The sequence below is a fragment of the Castor canadensis genome, chromosome 10, assembly GCF_047511655.1.
Source record: "Castor canadensis chromosome 10, mCasCan1.hap1v2, whole genome shotgun sequence".
NCBI lineage: Eukaryota > Metazoa > Chordata > Mammalia > Rodentia > Castoridae > Castor > Castor canadensis.
This window is the reverse complement of record NC_133395.1, coordinates 104,485,342-104,507,994: the sequence shown is the minus strand read 5'-3', so window position 1 is coordinate 104,507,994 and position 22,653 is coordinate 104,485,342. Positions and strand designations below refer to the sequence as shown.

Sequence of the window (22,653 nt, the reverse complement as noted above, 5' to 3'; positions counted from 1 at the left end):
AAGAATGGGACAGACAAGAAATGCAAAATAAAATTAATTGCCTGAGAAAGACTCTTTCAGAAGTAGAATCATAGGGATATTTGAGAAAGGCCAATTTAATTGAAACAGGGAGAACAAGAAAGAAAAAGAGTGAAGATTAGTTTGTAATGATAGATTAGAGTCATAATTCAGACTGTCTTGAATGCCACAGTGAAGACTTTAAACTTAATAGTATAGATAATAGAGTTTTTGATCAAAGAACTGAAGTCTGAGAGAACCATTAGACTACATGGATCCTTCATGACAGCAGGGGTTGAAAGCCAAATATTTGGAGATGAGAATTGAAGATATGGGAAAAAACACAGTTATTTGAAGACATATAAGCACAATGAGTGTATGTGTAGATACAGGCCACTCAGTCAACCATATCCAGGCAAAGTGTAGCATTTTGGGGAAATCTTAACAGAAATGGACTGTGGTAGACTTAACTTTTCATGGAATATGCATACATGTGTTCTGGCCCAGTGGTTAGAAGTAAGGAATTTATTTGTGTGTTAAAAATTGTTACATTCATAGCATACCTAGAATTTATTATTTCCACTTAAATAGAAAACAAAAACTTTCTTTCTCAAGGTAATCTAAAATAGGCAAGTTCTAAGGCAAAGCACATAAAACACATACGCAAAGAAGCAACATTGCTTATCAGCAGTAAAGATTTATAATGTCACCACATTCATACAATTTTCTAAGGGGAAAATTGTAAAAGGTAAATGAAGTTTTTAGGTCAAATAAAGTTAAAGACTACTCTTAATTTTTGACCTCAATGAATCAGATTTTCCCAATGTATAATCAAATTTTATATATATTTTAGGACTCTGAAAATCTCCATTTATGTTCCAGTCAATAAAAGAGAGCAGGAGATAAGGTAGTTAAAAGCACTCAAACAGCATTCAAGGTCTCTCTGGTGATCTCAAAATAGTGGTTTCAACTCCAAAAGAATGTGCATTATTGAAAGCATAAAGAAAAGCTACTTTTAAATATGAAACATACTGGAACAATTATTACATTAGAGAGTAATCTGCTCTAGATTGCATGTTATTCCTTATTTTTGGGTTATTACTAATCTCTCTGAGTGGAATTTTACAGCTTAAGAAAATCATTGCTTCTTTTCCCTCCCAAGAATTCCATGATTTCTTCATATAAGTTCCAAAACACTAACAGCATAGTTTTTCATTTTTGTTTAATAAATTAAGCACTGGTGGGAACACTAAACCCTGCCCCTTTTTTGAGAGAGAGAATAAAAGAGAACACCATTGCTTTAAATTCCACTAAGTGAGTACCACTGAATGAAGAGGAAAGCTTAGTGATGGAAAAAGGTAGGAACTTCCATAAAATGGGACCTATGTTCACCACTGACTAGAGCCACAACAGAAAAAAACACATGGAAAAGCCACTGAGAATAAAGTTTGCTAAAAGGAGAACTCATGGGACACTCAGAATGTTCTGATATAAACAAAGTAATGTTAAAGAAAGGCCATATGGGAAACCTAAAATGTGGAGACTATAACAATGATTTTCAAAAATGTAGAATTTGAAGCTGATCCACTTTTCATGTAAAGTTCCAATTTTCTCCATGTGAAAAAAAGAAACAAATCATTTTGCAGATTGTAAATTAATAAACTGCAAATGTTTGCTCAATAATTTAGGAAGTTTTTCTGCTTGAAAATGTATCAATCTCTGCATTACATCAACAATAAGACAGGAGACTATGAAGGTAATATTTCCATTTTCTATCCTGTATTTAAATATTGCCAGAAAGAAAATAAAAACCCAGAAAACCACATTGTGCAGTTCTGAGGGTGCCAAAATACTATACTAATGGGTTGAAATCAAAAAGAGGAAACTAGCCCGTGTTAACCACCAGAATGCGCTAAATGAGAAATGGAAGAAGACATTTGTCATTTCATAGAAAGGCATCACCATTCCAATTCTTTGCAGTTGCTTTTACTTTAAATAAAAATGAGTTTAGCTTGTAATTATTTACTCATCTCTGCTCTTTACATTTAAAACTTTAATTATTCATGTGGTAACCCTTCCTCTAACAAAGCATTCCAAAGAAGGAGAGAGCAAGTGTAAATGAAACAGTTCTTGGATGTAAGAGGGCAAACCTTGTCCCAGTTTCTGACTTCTAAAGGTGGAAATAAGGGCAAACTGTTTTGGTCTAGGCTGTACATTGAGAGAGTATTAATATAATTATAAGGTCAAACACATTCTATTCAAGTATTGAAATATGTAAAAAAAAAAATTGAAATGTGAAAGATAGGCTCCCAGATAAATCATGGTCAGCTCTAGAACAAAATTAAAAATGCATTTAGCTTGCTTTTTTCATTAAAAAAAATAAAAGGTCAGTGATGACAAGTTAATAATGATGCTAATCAAATTCTTGAATTATTTTCTGCTTCTGATCTGAAGGGTTAGTCACTGCTTTGGAAAGAGTATTGTCTCTCTCTTCCCATAATTCACCTTTCAAAAGTCACTCTTTTTGTACTTCAGAATCCCTTCTTTTCTACTTGGCACTTTATTATTTTGTACCAGCCTTGATATCCAAGATAAAAATGTCACTATGGATAGCAGGGTAAGTCCTGCAGAAGCTGACATTAGAAGACCCAAAATAAGTTGGAGAAAATCTAAGAGTCACCCATCACCTATAGAGCCATGGGTCTTGGTGTCTGACTTAAGGACCAAAGAATACCTCACCATGGTAATAAGAGGTACTTGTGCCTCTGAGACAGGAGTACATCCAGGAAGAATTGAGACTTCCAATAGACACTCTACTAATTGGGACTGCACCCTATATTAAGTGAAATGTTTGTTTTGTTTTCACAATATTGGATTGTGACCATTGACCAATTGAGTGGCAGAATAGCATAGAGGTCAAAAATAGACTCCAAAGACCATTTCCTGGATTTTTCCTCAGACTTCACAAATCACTAACATAAACAAATTTAACTTCTTTGACCTTCATTTTACTATGACTAAAACAAAAATAATCTTTGCTAATGGTTGTGAGAATGATATAAGTTATTACAGGAAAGGCCCTAGCATGTGACTCTTACATGGTAACTGTCATTTTTATTACATAAGCAGTCTCTGAGAACATATTTTAATGCTTATATTTTGTAGATACAGTATAATGTTTTTGATCCATTATCAATTTTTTAACACTTATACTATCTCTAGGTTTTCACTGTTGTAAACATTTATGTATGAATTCCACAGTTGCATTTCTTATTACTTGCTTAAGTCAAATTCCTAGAAGTAGACCATTTGTGTTAAAATAAATACATATATACCAACATCCATACATAAATATCCATATACCAACAACAAACAAGATAAGAAAAAAATCAAGAAAATAATTTGATTCAAAATTGTTTTAAGAAAATACTTAGGCATAAACTTAATCAAGGAGGTGAAAGACAAAACCTTAAAAACAGAAACTCAAGAACATACCAGAAGATGGAATTAATATCATGAATAAGGCTACCCTATCAAAAAGCAATCTACTAATCAATACAGTGCTCATCAAAATTCCAATGTCATTCTTCACAGAAATAGAAAAAAATCAATCCTAAAATTCATCTGGAAGTAAACATGATCCTGAATAGCAAAAGTAATCCTGAGCAAAAAGTGCAATGCTGGAGGTATCACAATATCATACTTCCAATTATACTATAGAGCCATAGGAAAAAAAAATGATGGTGCTGGCACAAAAACAGACACAACGACCAATGGGACAGAATAGAAGACTCAGCAGTAAAACCATACAGCTACAGCATTCTTGTCTTTGACAAATGAGCAAAACCCATACACTGGAAAAAAAACAGCCTCTCCAATGGTGCTGGGAAAACTGGTTATCTATACACAGAAGACTGAATCTAGACTCCAATACCTCACCCTGTACAAATATCAAATCCAAATGAATCAAAGATCTGAAACTTTGAAACTATTCTAGAGAAAAAGTAGGGAAAACTATGGAAGATGTGGGCATAGCTAATTATTTTATAAATAGGACTTCAATTGCCCAGGAAAGAAGAGCAAGAATTGAAAGATGGGACTAAATCAAATTAAATTTTCTGCACATCAAAAGAAACAATTACCAGGATCAAGAGACAGCCCACAAAATCACAAAATAGGAGAAAACTTTTGCTAGCTATTCCACAGATAAAGGAGTAATATCCAGAATATGCAAAGATTTAAAAAAATAAAGAGTCAAAGAACTAATAATCCAATTATTAAATGGGTCAATGAATTGACTAGACAGTTCTCAAAAGAAGAAATACAAATGGTTAATAAATACTTGAAAAATGTTCATGTATTCTTAGTCCTAAAGGAAATAAAAATAAAAATAAAAATCAAAACTACACTAAGATTCCATCTCACCCTAGTCAGATTGGTCATGATCAAGAAAACATACAAGTACTGGTTAGGATGCAGGGGAAAAGGAACCCTCACACATTGTTGGTGGGAATATAAACTAGTGCAACTACTTTGGAAATCAGTATGGAAGTTCCTCAAAAAACTAAAAAGACCTACCTATGACTCCACCAGGTATACATATATATACATATATATACATATATATATACATATATGTATATATATGTATATATATGTATATATATGTATATATATGTATATATATCTTGGGCATATATCTGAAAGAGTTTAAATCAATATAAAAAAGAGATACCTGCATATCTATTATTTATTTCAGCTCAGTTGATGAAAGCTAAACCATGGTATCAGCTATTGAGGTGCCCAAAAATTGATGAATAGATGAAATATGCCATATATAGCAAGCACATCATGGAATATTACTCAACTATAAAGAAAAACAAAACTATGTCATTTGCAGGAAAATGGATGGACTGGAGATCATCATGCTGAGTAAGGTAAGCCAAGCTCAAAAGTATTGCATGTTCCTGCTCATTTGTGGGCTCTGGACTTAAAATGATGATGATGATGATAAGAATAATGGGATATGAAAGTGAAAGGGGAGACCAAAGGGACATAGGAGGGAGAAAGAAAAGGATACAGAGGGGTCACACATAATTAAACACTAGCCCACCAAATACTGAAAGCATGATTGTTTTCACTTTTAACAGGGCAAGTTCACCTTTGTTTTTGTTTCTTTAAATAATATTATCAGATATATCTACCCCTTTATTCTTTCAGATAAGTTTTACTTTCAGTCAAACCTGACAAAGACCAATGGACTACCCACGTTCCTAAAACTTCTGCCTCACAAAAGCCCTTAAAAACCTCACATTAATTATTCTACAGAGCCAATGTTGTCTATGGTATCTGGCCCTTTATTCCTTTGGAAAATAAGTAAAATTTCACCTTGGTTTTAACTCTGGCTTTTATGTTATCTTTTACACTTCATGCACTGGCCGCCTAATTTGGATTTAACTACTAGAGGCAAGTAATCCAAGTTATTGTGATAGGTGACAGTAAGATATGTCAGATATAGAGATAATGACATTCAGTGTACAAACAGAGGCAAAGGGGCAGAAAGAAGGGACAAAGAACTTTTTCTGAGACAGCTAAAAGGAAGCCAGATAGAAGCCAAAAAAATTTTATCAGAGCAGATGTTCATGCCACAAATGAACACAAGTCAGCCTGACTGAACGAAGGGTTCAGGGAAATAACAATTTTGTTTTATTGACACTTTGGTAACCCTCAGGATCTTCAGGCAAAGATGATCATAGGGAAGCTGAAAATTCAAGTCTGGCTATAAAGAGACATCAAGGTGAAATCTATAACATGAGGACACAGACTTAAAGATATTATCTGAAACCTTAGAAGAGGGTGAGATGCACAGAGGGCAGATTACAAGTATACAATACCTAAAGAAAGAATGGTGGAGAGTGCATCATCTGTGGGGACAAAAAGCAAAACATTAAATAAAAATGCATGACAGGAGTTGCATTAGGAGACCACAGATCAGAGAAAGCTGAAGCCAGGGAGGGGAGAAACTCAAAATAGAAGGCACTGTCTCACTAACAATAACGTCAAACAGCACAGAGGTTCTAGCTATGTCATCATCTAAAATGGAATAAGTCTTTCTTTAAGGCCACACACAGGAATATTTCAACTTATTAGTTACATTAATGTGATTAAGCAGTAAACCAATAATGAAATGATAGAGACAAGGTAGTTTTTCTCCCCCGCTAAGCTTGATAATAAAAAGAAAATAACAGTGTAAGAGAACATTTGTACTTGGGGTTGGCTTTGGCATTTGGTCTGGATTTTAGCCCCATTTTTGACATTTACATGATCTTGAGCAATTTATTCAGATTCTCTAAGAGAGGCTGCTCATCTATAAACCAGATTAATAATAGCATTTGACATAATCATCATGATCAAATTCAAATAAAATGTGAAGTAGAGTTCCAGGATGTGAGTGTACTCAATTTGGCTACTATTTTTATTGTTGTTGGTTTGAGACAGGGTCTTGTTATGTAGCCCAGGTTTGTCTACCTCAAACTCTCTACATAGCTCAAGCTGGCTTCAAACTTGTGATCCTCCTGCCTCCACCTCCAGAGTTCTGGGATTACAGGCATGAGCCTCATGTTCAAAACTACTATTATTTTTTAACCAAGAGGAACAATTCTAAGAAATTGCAATACTGAGAATGCTGATGGTAAAGAATATTGACCTAGTTAGGTACATATAAAGAAAGACTGTATTGTATGCCCAAAGTGGAAAACAAGTTTTAAGCAGAAGGAAATGAAATTATTTATAAGTAAAGGAGACAACATTGAGATAATGGACAAGGGAACATGGGGAATTGGTGTGGAGAGGACAACTATGAATTTTTCTATGAACCAGAAAGCCCTGATCAATCCATAACAAATCAGACAAGTCCATCTCCTGTGGAATTAGAAACTGGAGAAAAATAGGAGCTCAGGGAATAGGAGAACCCAGTAGGAGGTAAACTAGGAGTTGAATAGAAAAGTTTCTGATTGAGAAAGAAGTGAAGGTAAAGTAGCACTGAGTGAACCGTGATGGAAGAAACTAGCCCACTGCCTGACATTTTTCACAATATTTTAGAAGTAGTGAGGAGAAAAACATATTAAATAGCAGCAACTGTACAAGACTATCAGCAATAGGATACTGGAAGGAAAAGATCCCAGGGAAACCCTAGTTTTTGACAGATAGAAACTGTACCTGGGAGCATTGTCAAAGTAATTATTTACTGTAGGAAAGGGAAATGTAGTGTGGAGAAAAGACAGCTGGAAGTCATGATAAAGGTAAAGATGACTTTCCCTGGAAATAAGAGAAGTGGAAGTTTGGTAGTTTAGGTCAGAAAGAAATATTCAGAAGTTAAGTTCTCTAGTATGCACTTCTGAAAAAGTACAATACTTTGGTCTTTTTTTTTTTTCTCACAGTCTTCTTTATTTTATTTATTTTTCTTTTATAATTCATATGTGCATACAAGGCTTGGGTCATTTCTCCCCCCTGCCCCCACCCCCTCCCTTACCACCCACTCCGCCCCCTCCCTCTCCCCCTCACCCCCTCAATACCCAGCAGAAACTATTTTGCCCTTATTTCTAATTTTGTTGTAGAGAGAGTACAAGCAATAATAGGAAGGAACAAGGGTTTTTGCTGGTTGAGATAAGGATAGCTATACAGGGCATTGACTCACATTGATTTCCTGTGCATGGGTATTACCTTCTAGGTTAATTCTTTTTGATCTAACCTTTTCTCTAGTTCCTGGTCCCCTTTTCCTATTGGCCTCAGTTGCTTTTAATGTATCTGCTTTAGTTTCTCTGCATTAAGGGCAACAAATGCTAGCTAATTTTTTAGGTGTCTTACCTATCCTCACCCCTCCCTTGTGTGCTCTCGCTTTTATCATGTGCTCAAAGTCCAATCCCATTGTTGTGTTTGCCCTTGATCTAATGTCCACATATGAGGGAGAACACATGATTTTTGGTCTCTTGGGCCAGGCTAACCTCACTCAGAATGATGTTCTCCAATTCCATCCATTTACCAGCGAATGATAACATTTCATTCTTCTTCATGGCTGCATAAAATTCCATTGTGTATAGATACCACATTTTCTTAATCCATTCGTCAGTGGTGGGGCATCTTGGCTGTTTCCGTAACTTGGCTATCGTGAATAGTGCCGCAATAAACATGGGTGTGCAGGTGCCTCTGGAGTAACCTGTGTCCCATTCTTTTGGGTATATCCCCAAGAGTGGTATTGTTGGATCAAATGGTAGATCGATGTCTAGCTTTTTAAGTAGCCTCCAAATTTTTTTCCAGAGTGGTTGTACTAGTTTACATTCCCACCAGCAGTGTAAGAGGGTTCCTTTTTTCCCCGCATCCTCGCCAACACCTGTTGGTGGTGGTGTTGCTACTGATGGCTATTCTAACAGGGGTGAGGTGGAATCTTAGCGTGGTTTTAATTTGCATTTCCTTTATTGCTAGAGATGGTGAGCATTTTTTCATGTGTTTTTTGGCCATTTGAATTTCTTCTTTTGAGAAAGTTCTGTTTAGTTCACTTGCCCATTTCTTTATTGGTTCATTAGTTTTGGGAGAATTTAGTTTTTTAAGTTCCCTATATATTCTGGTTATCAGTCCTTTGTCTGATGTATAGTTGGCAAATATTTTCTCCCCCTCTATGGGTGTTCTTTTCAGTTTAGAGACCATTTCTTTTGATGAACAGAAGCTTTTTAGCTTTATGAGGTCCCATTTATCTATGCTATCTCTTAGTTGCTGTGCTGCTGGGGTTTCGTTGAGAAAGTTCTTACCTATACCTACTAACTCCAGAGTATTTTCTACTCTTTCCTGTATCAACTTTAGAGTTTGGGGTCTGATGTTAAGATCCTTGATCCATTTTGAGTTAATCTTGGCATAGGGTGATATACATGGAATACTTTGGTTTTTAAAAGAATGAGTATTTTCTTTATAAATGACCAAAGAGGTTGCCTAAAACAGCTGCAGTGCAGGCTTTCAGAAATCATTCCATTTCATAAAATATGACAAACATTAGTATAAAGCTAAATTTGTAACTATCTTGCAGCTGCGTGATATTAACCAGCAGAGAAGATAATAGATGGAAGTTTTAAAGACATAAGAGGGAAGAAAAGGACAAAGGTATTTTTTTAGCCAAGACTTTAGTAAATATTTGTCAAATATTATCTTGGAACATTTTAAATATTATCTAATTCAAAAATATATGTTACAGCTGAGGCTGTAGCTCAGTAGTAGAGCACTTGCCTAGCAAGCACTGGACCCTGAGTTCTGTACCTAACACACCAAAAAAAATCTCTAATAGCTATCCATGTCTTAAAAAATGTCACAACAAATGACATCTGTATAATAATATGCAATATTAAATTAAACATTTAGTATATTGAAATTAATATGTAATGTTAAAATAGTATTAGTATGATTGAAATTTGGGGTAAAATGAATACAAATTGATTGTAAGACGTAAGGAATGGAAAGAATACTGAAAGACTGTGGGAAAAGTTGGCATATGACCACTGTGGTCAGTAGGAAAGATGTTCTTCAAATGCTCTGAACAAGGAATGTCTCGCCTCACTGCACACAGAGGCTAGCAGGAGCACTTCACTTCTAGGATCTCTGTGAGCAGATCTACTCGGAGAGATACAACTAAGAAGTGCTCAGTCCTGCAGCACATATACCGAAATGGAACAGATGCAGGGAAGACTGCCATGGCACCTGCTCAAGGATGATTCATGAAAAATGCAATTTAGCAGAAAGGTATATTTTTGCTTAGTGTCAAGGTCCCAAATTTCCCTATATGTTGCAGAATCTTATTTATGAAGCCCTGCAGACTGACTCACAGTCTGCTTCTGGGAAATATTATGCTCCCAAGAAGTGATCTGATGTCATCCTATGAAAAATAGTGACAGTTCCCTAATTCAAAAAGACATGGGCAGGTTAGGAGCCAAAAGGCCAAAGCAAATACAAAACTAATATTGTAAACAACTTTCTCAAATTTCGATGTGAAGGAGTTGCCCTTAATTCAACTTCTGATAGATATTTTAAAGATGATGCCATCTGAGTTACACATTTTTCCTTTAAGCCTTATCATAAAACATTTAAATATTTTTAATATTATAATATTTGTAATATATAATTACAATGTTAATATTTGGAGGATCCTGCATTGCATCATATGCATGCATGTAAAGTATTTTTAAAGAATATACATATGCTTCTTGTGGAATCATCAGATTCTCCACACATCCTGCACACCCTCTCTCATCACTGGTACTTCTAAGGTTCCAGAGCTGACCTTTCTGTGCATGTCTTACAGAATACAGTGGGCTGTTTCTAAGTGTCATTAGGTTGTGCAGCTGGTGTCAGAGATGAACACTGCATTTGAGCTCAAGGAAGACTTGAGAGGGATCAGTGTCCCACTAAGAGAAAAGACAAGCTAACTTATCCCTAGTCCTTCCTGACAGACATTATAAATGCAGCAAGTTCTTACAGAAAGGATCTAGCACTTCCTGGTGTTTATTTCCTTTCCTTATTCATGTTCCAATCCATAGTCCAGAGGGACTCACAAATTAATGCACAGAGAGTTCCAAATGTGATAGTGAGGAAGTATTTACTATATTAAATAACTCATCAGTCTTAAGTTTATATACACATATATTTGCATAGCAGTAGCACATTCAAGTAATTACTGATTGTTTCTCTTCACAAATAAATGGATACTAAATAGTGGAGTGGGAAGGTTTATAATCATTGAAATATTTACCAGAAAAACTAAATTTTCAAAAATTAATTTTAAGATGCCAACTTTCTTTAAAGTTTACTATTGTTTTTGTTAATAAATTTTATTTTTTATGGCATACCATCTTAATTTTTTATTGCTGTGCTGGGCAGGAGTACATTGTGGCATTTACAAAAGTTCTTATATCAAATATATAGTTGATACAAGTATATATGTATTATAGCCCAATTTGGTTCATCTCTATTTTCCTTCTTTCTGCCTTAGTCTCTTTCTTATGGTGGTTTCAACTAGCTTAAAAGTTCTATATTCATTCTTGTATAGAGAGTACAGCAGCCATATTCACCTTCTTTTACCCTCCCTCTCTCATATGTGACCTCCCCTTACTGTGACCTGCTCTTCATAATGTTGATAAATCTCTATTAAGTCTATATTCCACATATGAGGGAGAACATGTGACTTTTGGTCTTCTGAGCCTGGCTAACCTCACTCAGGATGATGTTCTCCAGTTCTATCCATTTACCTGCAAACAACAAAATTTCATTCTTCTTCATGGCTGAGTAAAATTCCATTGTATACAAATACCACATTGTCTTAATCCATTTATCAGAAGTGAGACACTGGGCTGTCTCCACAGCTGAGCTATTGTGAATAGTGCTGCATAAACATGGGAGTACAGGTGGCTCTATTGTAACCTGACTCACATCCCTTTGAGTATATTCCTAGGAGTGGACTTGTTGGATCATATGCAGTTCTAGTTTTAGTTTTTTGAGGCACCTCTATACTGTTTTCTATAGTGGTTATATTAATTTACATTCCCACCAACAGTGTATGAGGGTTCCTTTTTCCCCCATATCCTCACCAACATTTGTGCTGGTGCTCATGATGGCAGCCATGATAACAGAAGGAAATGATGGCATTTCCTTTATGGCCAGGGGCATGGAGCATTTCTTCATTGGTTTTCTTTAGCCATTTAGACTTCTTCCTTTGAAAAAGCTCTGTTCAGTTCTTTTGCCCATTTCTCATTGGGTCATAGATTTTTGGAGGGAGTTTAGATTTTGAGCTCCCTGTATATTCTGGTTATCAGTCCCTTGTCAGAGGTATCACTGCCAAAGATTTTCTGCCCTCTTCAATTTAGAGACCATTTCTTTTGTTGTGCAGAAACTTTTTAATTTCATGTAGTTCCACTTGTCAATCCTTTCTCTTAGTTGCTAAACCATCTGAGTTCTATTGAGGATGTCATTGACTATGTGTATTAATCCCAGTATATTCCCTGCTCTTTCCTTCACTAGCTTCAAAGTTTCAGGTCTTATATTAAGGTCCTTAATCCACTTTGAGTTGATACTTGCATAGGATGACATATATGGATCTAATTTCAGTTTTCTGCATGCAGATAACCAGTTTTCTAAGCAACATTTGTTGAAGAGGCTGTCTTTTTTTCCATCATATGTTTTTGGTGCCTCTGTCAAAAATCAGGTGGGCATAGCTCCGTGGATTCATATCTGGGTCCTCTATTCTGTTCCACTGGTCTTCACATCTGTTTTTGTGCCTTTACCATGCTGTTTTTATTGCTACGGCTCTGTAGTATAGTTTGAAGTCAGGTATTGTGATACCTCCAGCATTGCTCTTTTTGCACAGTAATGCCTTGGCTCGTCTAGGATTTTTGTGCTTCCAAATAAACTTTAGGGTTGATTTTTCAATCTCTGTGCAGAAAATCATTGGAATTTTTGTGGAAATTACACATTGAACATGTAGATTGATTTTTGTAATATAGGCATTTTCACTATGTTGATTCTACCAGTCCACGAGCATGGTATATCATTCCATCTTTTGTAGTCTTCTTTAATTTCTTTCTACAATATATGTAGATATTTTCCTTGTAGAGGTCTTTCAAATCCTTTAAGTTTATTCCTAGGGTTTTTTTTTAAGGCTACTGTAAATGGAATTATTCTCCTATATTCTTTCTCAATCTACTTGTTGGCATATAGAAAGGCTGCTGATTTTGGTAAGTTGATTTTGTATCCTGATACTTTGCTGAAGCTGTTTATGGACTAGGAATTTTTTGGTGGTGTTTTTCGGTCTTTTAGGTATAAGACCATGTCCTCTGAAAATAGGGATAGTTCAAGTACTTCCTTTCCAATTTGTATTCCTTTTATTTCTTCCTCTAGCCTTATTGCTCTGGCTAGGAATTCCAAGACTGTTTAATAGGAGTGGAGAGAGTGGACACCCTTGTCTCATTCCTGATTTAAGAGGAAATGATTTCAGTTTTTCCCTATTCAGTATGATGTTGGCTTGTCATATGTATCCTTTATTATGTTGAGGTACATTTCTTCTATTACTAGTTCCATCAGAGCTTTTATTGTGAAAGGATTTTGAATATTACTGAATGCTTTTTCTGCATCTATTGAGATGATCACATGATTTTTGTGTTTGCTTCTGTTAATATGTTAGCAGTACATTCAATGATTCGCATATGTTGAATCATCCCTGCATCCCTGGGATGAAACTGACTTGATCATGGTGTATGATCTTTTTGATATGCTGTTGATAAAATATTGGTTTGCCAGTATTTTATTGAGTATTTTTGCATCTATGCTTATTAAAGATATTGGCCAAAATCTCTTATTTTTATTGTGTCCTTGTCCAGTTTTGGGATGAGTGTAATTCTAGCTTCATTTAAAAAGTTTGGCAGTGTTCCTTCTCTTTCTATTTCATGGAAAATTTTGAGGAATTTTGTCATTGGTTCTTCTTTGAAAGTCTGGTGAATTTGTCAGGTCCTGGACATTTCTTTTTGGGAGGCTCTTATTCCATGTTATAGATCTGTTTAGGTGATTAATATCCTTTTGAGTCAATTTTGGATGGTCATATGTATCTAGAAATTTGTCCATTTCCTCTGGACTTGCAATTTACTTGAATATAGGTTTCAAGTATTCAATATCAACAAGTATTCCCTGTTGATTCTCTGGATCTCCTTGATGTTCGTTGTTATCTCCTTTTCATTTCTAATTTTATTAATTTGGATCTTTTCCCTCCTCATTTTATTGTTACTCAATTTTAACAGATAATTTACATACTTTTAAAGGAAAGTAATGTTTTAGTTTTATATGTATAAATTTTTTAATTTTTCAAGTCATTAATTTATAGTTTTCATGAAAACATTTAAATTTTGTATACTTAGAATATAATTATATTTTATTTAGATTATGACTGTTTCAAGAATAAAATTGCTTATAACAATATAATTAAGCATTTTATTGAAATTAAAGAAAGAAAAATAAATTATGTGAACAAATAATAAATCACAAATCACACTATATGCTTTAGTGACACAGGTTCTGAGTTTTGTAATTATTTCATAAATTGTTCTTTTGTCAATATTTAAGTTCACGTTTCATTCTGTTTGGATTTTTTAACCTTTAATTTTGCCTAACTTGATAGTAGCACTGTTGGTTTACTTTTTGTCTCCCAAATTCTGGCACCTCTTTTACCAGCACTTTAACAGCATCTTCTGTTACCATGTTAAGTATGTCCAATATAAACATAAAACCTCTCTTTATACTTTCTACAAATCTCTGCATTTTAATGGAGGGGAAAGGATGCAGATAGTTCATATTTAATGTAATGATGGATATACTTTAGTTTTCTCTACTTTAACTCTTCTTCTAAATTATTAAAATCAGAAACCATGTGTTTTTATTTAAGTTCTACATATTCTTCACTTGAGTAATTTTTTTTACTTTTTAATCAGATTGTTATCTGCTTGCAGCCCTGGCTAATTTTTCTATTTGACTACTCTTTCTTTTTTTCATTGCTAGTACACCTTATATGGATTTTTTTTTAAAAAAATTATTACTCTGCTTTGTCTCATTGGGACCAATGGGACTGTAAGTAACCACAGTCCTGAAGGTGGTAGAAAGGAGGCAATCTCTACTAACTCAGGCAGGCAATATATAAAAGAACCTGCAGAAGAGTCCTCTTGCATTCTGGTCTTCATGTAGTCCTATGGGCAGGAGGGAATTTGTCTTCCTGTCTGGCCTCTTTGTGGGAGGTTGGGCACAAACATGTGGGGTTAATATCAATCATTCCCATGCCAGGACCACAAATTTTCATGTGTTTCATCCCTTTATGGGATCTACCCTGTTCTGTCCCTGCCTGGGGGCTCCCTGCTCCCCATGGCTCCCTGCAGGATATGCCTATAAATATAAAAATACATCTTTCATTATATCTGATGCTCAGAAGGCCCCATGGGGTCATGACAGTAAATAGATCAGAGTGGGGAATGGAGTATAAAGAGCAGGAGAGATAATCACTAGATTTCCTACACATACGTGTATAGACATAAGCACACAAACACACACAGACACACACACACACAACCCTGACTGAAACATTTATTTTACAAAAGTTATCTAGATTTGAAACCTCAAGAGTACAAAGCTAGAATAAAGAAAAGGGAGATCAAATGTGAATAGGTGATTACTGCTAAATTTCTTCAAAGGAAGGGATACGAAATATTATTTCATTACTAAAGATTACTTTAAAATATAAGACTTTTAAAGCTAAAGTAACATGAAAGCTCTATAAAACAATATTATTTATGAAATAGAGGCAAAAATCATAAATAAAATATTAAACTAAATCTGCTTATTTTAAAAAGTAATAGCAGATAACTTCTATCCTATACTTATAATGAAGGAGCAGTGTGCTAACTGCTGAATATGAAGTACCCACTCAATTAACCCAATTAAGGAGTTAGTTACATGTGACATTACTGAGGATCAGAAAAGTGAGGAAAAAATACAAACAATTATGTAAGAAATAGCTGGTAAAGCTCCCAAAGGTGTCAGACATCACAGATTTTGCCCTGGAGCAATATTTCCTAACCACAATTATTGGGTTATCCATACTAAAGCGTTGTAATAGAGATGGATTGAAAAGATCATATAATCTCCTAAAATGGCAATTAACAAAATTCTATAGCTGAACAAAAAGTAGTTACAAGTCAGGGAAAAATGAATAGAAGAATACTTCCTTAATGTGACAAAGAACTTTTAACTGCAGTCAAGAACAAGCTTGAAGGTGAATTTAATTATGGTGCTCCTAATAGGACACTAATTATCATTAGTACTGTTGAATATAACATATAAATGAGATGTTTGAATAAGAAATGAAATATTCATTAATTGTAAATAATATTAATCAGTAGAACAACAACACACAACAATTAAGAGAAAATCTACCAGAACTAATAAAATATTTCAGAAAGGGATCCATTTGCCAAACGAATGGAAAGAATTTAACTACTCTTTTATACACTAAGGATATGATTTATAATATAAGGGGAGCCCATTCATAGAAGCAACACAAATAAATTTAGATATGAATAACATAAATATGTACATCTTAGAGGAAGTAATATACAAATTCACTAACTAGTATAAGAGAAAATAAAATGGAGATGTGTTTCATTATCCTATAAGCTGTGGTGGTATTCTAAAGATTTCAGTTTTCTTCAAATGACCTCAAGATTCAGTGGAACTCAAATGAAAATCTCTACAGTCTTTTTCTGATCAAGTTTGACAAGTTAATTCTACATGCATTAGGAAAGGGAAATGTACTACAGAGCATTTAGGAAAAGGAAAATTTTAATCACACCCTCGTCCCCTTGACCTTCACTCACCACATTTGCCACCTTCTAAACCCTGCCTTCCTTTTGCCCCACTATCACTAGTATTGATATGGCCATGAGGTTGACAAAGTGGCCTTTCTTTTCAGGGACAATTAAGGTAGTGATTCAAAGCATTGATCCAGGGCAGCCAAACTGTCTGATGTTCTACCTGGCCTCCACCACTTACCACTTTGTGACCTTTAACAAGTCACTGAACCTCCTTCTTTCTGCTTTAATAATATGAACACTGGAGTTACAATAACTGTACCTACTTAACAGGCCTGTTGTGAGGATTAAATACATGAAAATGGAAAATGCTAGGTATATCACAATGCACTATGTAAATATTAATTATGATTATTACCACATTAAATTCTAAAGGAAATGAAGTACAAGTGTTTTGACTAAAAGTTTTATTAGAGATTTGCCTTATGGTTTTTAAAAGGTTTGATGAAATATAAACTATTTGGAAAACTCCAGCTTCAGGACTTTTAAATGTCATCAGGGGTTGGGCATGGTGGTTCCTGTCCATAATCCTAGCTAATTGGGAGGCAGAGATAGGAGAATCACTGAGGCTCACCTGAGAAAAAGTTAGTGAAACCCTATCTTAACAAACAAGCTTGGCATACCTCCCTGGTATGTCACCAGGAAGGTGTAGGAGGAGGATCACAGTGTGAATATATACAAGCAAAAAATACAAGAACCCTATCTGAAAATAAGTAAAAGCAAAAAGGTCTGCAGGCATTGCTCAAATGGGAGAGCACTTGCTTAGTAAGTGCAATACCCTGAATTCAATCCCCAGAACCACCAAAAGAGAAAACGAAAGAAAAAATGTAGTTGGGGCCTTGGGGCATGTTGAATGTACCTTTGTTCTTATTTTAGTGGATGGAGGGGCAGATGGGACAAGCCATCAAGCAAAACTCCTATCCTAAGTAGAACATATTGTGGAAAACTGTACTACAAATCTTTATCTAGTGACACATGTAACTGATAAATCTGAGACACCATGCCAGTCCCAGAATCTTGAGAGAACAAAAAGAATCATATTTTTTTTCTAAATGCCGGCAAATGTTCTTGAGAGGTGGCAAAGAGAAATTTACCATATAACACGGGGCAATATTTCCTAATCATAACCACTGCCAATCTCTTTCCCCAAAGCACCACAGTCCAGAGAGGTTAACACTGTCTCTCCTTTCTCATGAGCACTTCCATCCTTTGACTCTGCTCTACTTCCTGTTTCCAGTTTCCATCTGCAAAGCAAGGTCTGTTCTCCTCTCTCACCTTCCTGCTCTTCTGTTTTTCTTTCCTCCTAGCTCCTAAGTTGATAGCTCAGTTTACCCTGTTTGAATTTGGATTTGAGTCTGCATCTGCATTCAACACAAAGCAAGGGGAAAGGCCAGGAAAGCTTATACTTTATATATTGCATCCTTGTCCCACATGAGAAGCCATCTCCATTGTGACAAAAGGTCCTGCCCCTGTTGCTTATCTCAACTTCGAGGTAGATGTGAATCTGAGAAGTAAGGGGAAACCCCCTTATCCAAGCCCACACTCAGATGGGTGGAGAGGGAATCTGGCCAAAACCCGAATGTAGCAGAGCAGGAAGTCTGGGCTTCCCAACACACCACCACTCCTGGGGCCACACAGAAAGCCAGGCCACAGCCCTGTGCAGAGAAGGGATATAGCTCTTGTTGACCTTGTGGATATTTTCTGCAGGTAGTTTAATTCTCTCCTGTTATTTCCCATGCAATGAGGAAAGTGTTATTAAAGTCTGTTCCACTCCATGTGCAGAGCACTAAAGGGACCAATCAGAATGTAGAATGGTGACGGTAGGAGAAAGTTATTAAGACAGAAAGAAACTACCCAAGAGTGGAACATCCATCTCAGATAGATGGCCAAAAGATTGTAGACTTTGATGGAGTTGTGATATAAAAATGAAAATGAGCATTTCTGTTTTAAAAGTGTTTAGTATATAAATCTAGCTATGGAAGAGCATCTGTGTTTCAGCTATGTTTCAGCTGGATAAATTTCCCCAGACTATATTCAGGAAGCAGAATATCACCACCACCTCCAGAACCCATCCCCACCCCACTTTTCTCTCACAATCACCACCTGTCACATCCAAGGGAAACTACTAGATTAGTTTTGTCTCTTCTTTATGTTATACAAATGGAGTCAGACTGTATGTAATTCTCTGTATCTAGCTTAGTTCAGTACATATTTTTGTGAGAGTCATTCCTAGTTTGTATGGTACTGCAAATTGCTCATTCTTACTGCTTTATAACTTAAAATAATCATTCCTTAGGAATCCTCAGAAATATTTGAGAAGTGGGAAACTGATCCAGTGCTGTATTTGCTCCCCAGAAGTGGGAAAAAGGGAGAACTGGTGTTGTCTGGACATTAAAGTGGAAAATTCTTTTTTAATTAAATAATTATCTTGATAATGGACCATGTCTGTGTTAAACCGTGATACATGAATTTTCTCATTTCATCCTCACAATGACCTTGTCATTTATGGGGATATTGATGGTGGTGCTGAGGATGAACACACCACTTTAGAGAGTAGAAAAATTAAGGCTTAGAAAAAATTTAAATGGCCCTATAATTGTAAGCAGCACAAGTGCTGAGGTTTAAATTCAAATAGCTTACTTTTAGCACACTCAGTAAAAGATACTCAGCTTGTAATAAACTGAATCATACCCTAGGACATAAAACTATAACTGAGAGCTTAGTAGGGTGGACTGATCCAGGGTGGTTTTATCCCTAAATAGAAGACATCGTAAGTAAAAGTTTTGGCTTATTACTTAAACAACCACATTAGCATATTATAGAGTAGAGTTGCAATGAAACATTAAATATTAGTTTGTATTGTTTTTCTTTGTTCAGCAGTACTGAGGTTTGAACTCAGGGCCCACACTAGGTAAGCACTCTACCACATGAGCCACTGTACTAGCCCTAAATATTTGTTTTTATTATGTGACATTTTATCCATATTTTGCTTGAAAGATTAAGATTGAGAAAATAATATGCATGAAGTTTCATTTTATTTATTCACATATATGCCAGCATTTATAATAGAGCTAAAAGAAAGTTGATCAAAAGCAACCAGGATGCCAGAAAACAGGAAATGATGTCATGTTGAAACGCTTTGGCCATTTATAAGGTTTCAATAATACTTCACTATACAGGGGAGAGGGGGTAAGTGGCGGTTAGATGGAAGTGAAACCCAAGTGACTTATTTAAGTACATGTGAAAAAAATGAACGAAAAGAGCAAAAATCATTGCCTAAAATCAGATTTGAAGATTACCAGAGGGTTTCTTTGTATCACTCAGCCACGCTTACTCCTTTGAAAGTATGACTGAGAACAGGCTATAAAAGTCAATTTGAAAACTGTCAGGAGCATTAAACTTCACAAGAGCAGGGGAAAATCATCTTTCAGAATAGCAACCATTGTAAAATAAGAAATGTAATATCCTAAGGTAAATTATAAGGAGGAAAAGTCAAAATGTATGAAAGCCTGCCTCTCTGTTCTCTCCTTTCACTTCCATGGGCCCCATTAGCCAACCAGTCCTGGAGTGGTGGGAAAACTTAAGATGCTAAGTCATGGATGCACAGGAGCAAAAAGCTGTGGGGCGCTATGCACAATAGGGCGTTAGAGCTAATAGTTAGGTACCGCACATGATAAAAGCTAGAGGGTTTTCATAATAAAATGACACATGAGGAGACAGATAGGTTTAACCTGACTGAAACTTGTTCAGTGTTTACACAGATCAAGGCACCACATGGAACTCTTGATATGTACAACTTTTAAGTTTTTTTTTCTACCAGCCAAACAGATTAAAAAAAAAACAAAACAGGTTCAGGAGACATCGACCCTTCCAGAATTTGATGAAAGTTATAGAACCTGTCACAGTGAAAAAGTCGTTTAACCACATTTTGTGTATCATTTCAGGAAGTCCAAAATTCCTGAAGCCCAACATGAATCTCGGCACAGGTGCTCCCCTGGGTCAGGAACCTGCTCCCCAGGTTGCAATCTGCACAGAGCAGGGTGCAATCCTTTCTCGTTTGCACAGCCAGTGACAGGCTTCACACTGCCTGAAAGAGGTGAATGCCCCAATGTGTATTTAAACTGAGCTCTGGGCAAGGGGAAAGGAGCTAGATTTCAACATACATGTGATTTATTGCCTCTGCCTGGTGGTTTGTAAATGTTGACCTTGTATAGAAGAGAACATTGCTATTTCTTAAGGCATTTCTCTTCATTTTGTCTTTTTCAACACTTGGAGTTGTAAAATAAAGATCCTAATCATTTGGACATGAAAACATCCATCATCTGGGGAAAAAAAAGTGTGAAAGAAGTAATATGTGTTGAATGAGTAGAACATGTTAAGCTCTCTTCTAAATATACATGAGAGTTTTTTTTCTATTCTTTTATTTGTTTTACATCATCTGAGTTTTTTACCTATGCCTTTTACTTACTTTACTTTACTTTTACTTTTACTTTTACTTACTTTCTAGCATTAACCAGAGAATTTAATCCACTTACATAGTATTATTTAATCCACTACCAAGCTATTTAGACTTAAATTTTTTTTAATTTTATGTTTCTTGCTGACTATCCATTTCCCTTTCTTATTCCCCTTCAACTTTATGCTCCTCTTGGACTATAAAACATTTTTCCAGAGTTCTTCATTATTTTCTGTATTGGGAAATATTTGTTTCTATATTGAAATTACTTAATTTTCTACCAAACTAAGAATTCATATCCTTAAAATGAGTTGAACACAATCACATAACACCATTTCCATATTTTTGTGTTAGCATGCTCTAAGTGTGTGTCAAACATGTGTGTTACAATATTCTATTACTTTTACCTAACTTATCTGTTTTGAAATTGAAAAATAGAGGTAATAAGAGAGAATTAATTGAACTCAGTAATATTTCATCACTTTTATGCTCACTGCTATTTCACATACAGCAGCTCTTCCTCTGGTCCATATCCTGGCTGATGTATGTCCTTCCTAAGTCCTTCAGTGAGCATCTGTGGATGGTAAATTAACTAGATGTTTATTGGACAAAATGTTTTCTTTATTCTTTCTTTGAATTAAGGATTCATTTGGTACAGCATTTGGGGATCGACAGTTATTTTTCATGAGCAAATTAAATGTGTTATCCAATAGCATTGTCTGTGGACCCAAAAGAAGTCTAACACCAACCAGACCAAATGTTATCTCACAGGCCACCTGTTAGTGCAGACTAGCAGTTTTAAAACTGTTCTCTTTGTACCTGAGGCTCTTCATTTCACTGTAAGGTTCTTAAGTATGGCTTTACTTTATGTATGCTAAATATTACCTGATAATACAATTTTATGTGATTATATCTATTTTCAATTATACAAAAATTCCACTAATATCTCTTCTAATATTTCTTCTGCACAATTCCCTTTCATGTTACTTACTGAAACTCTTGCATAAGCCTAAGTTTTATATAGACCAGCATTATTGACTATAAATGTAAGATTTTTTTAAAAAGAAGGAATCATCAGAAGTGATATATTGGACAGACTGTGTGAGAAGCTTGGAGGCAAATAAGTTTTACAAAAGGCTTTTTTTGGTGGTACTGGAATTTGAACTCAGGGCTTCACACTCACAAAGCAAGTGCTCTACCACTTGAGCCACACCTCTAGTCCTAAGATTTTGTTATGCAGCTACATGAAAACATAAAAAGAAACAGGTGATGCTAATATATTATTTCAACATATAATTAATATAAAATTATTTGCAATTTTTCTGAATCAAGTCCTTGAAATTCAGTGTGTATTTTGCACTTATAGCATGTCTTACTTCAGACTACTCACATTTCATATGCTTGGAGTCACTGTGATTAGTAGCTGTCATCTTGGACAACCATAAAACTATCCTCTGCATCTCATAACTATAATTTACAAGTTTTTCTCCTTGTCAGTCTCTGTGGCAAGTTCACCGATTCTCCTGTCAACTAAGTTTGCTATAATATTTATCCACCTAGTAAGCTTTTCACTTCAGCAACTGCATATTTTACTTAACAAAATTTCTAATTGGTGCATTTTATAGGAACTATTCTTTCCCATGTTAGGCCTCCTCTTATTTCAAACCTTCATTTTTAATTTTCAGGGAAAATGAAGCTGCATTTATTTATGTAAACATTCTAAAATTGTTCATTTAAAATCTTTTGTCAGACAGTTACACAAAA

General features: G+C 35.3%; 1 protein-coding gene and 1 pseudogene across 3 annotated transcripts in view; one reads left to right on the top strand and one right to left on the bottom strand.

The window, feature by feature from the left end:
• The window catches only part of Znf385d (zinc finger protein 385D), a 975,601-nt gene that overhangs the window by 898,231 nt on the left and 54,717 nt on the right, over window positions 1–22,653 (bottom strand). The gene's annotated exons all lie outside the window — the stretch shown is intronic.
• On the top strand, window positions 9,677–9,790 carry LOC141413163 (U6 spliceosomal RNA; annotated as a pseudogene).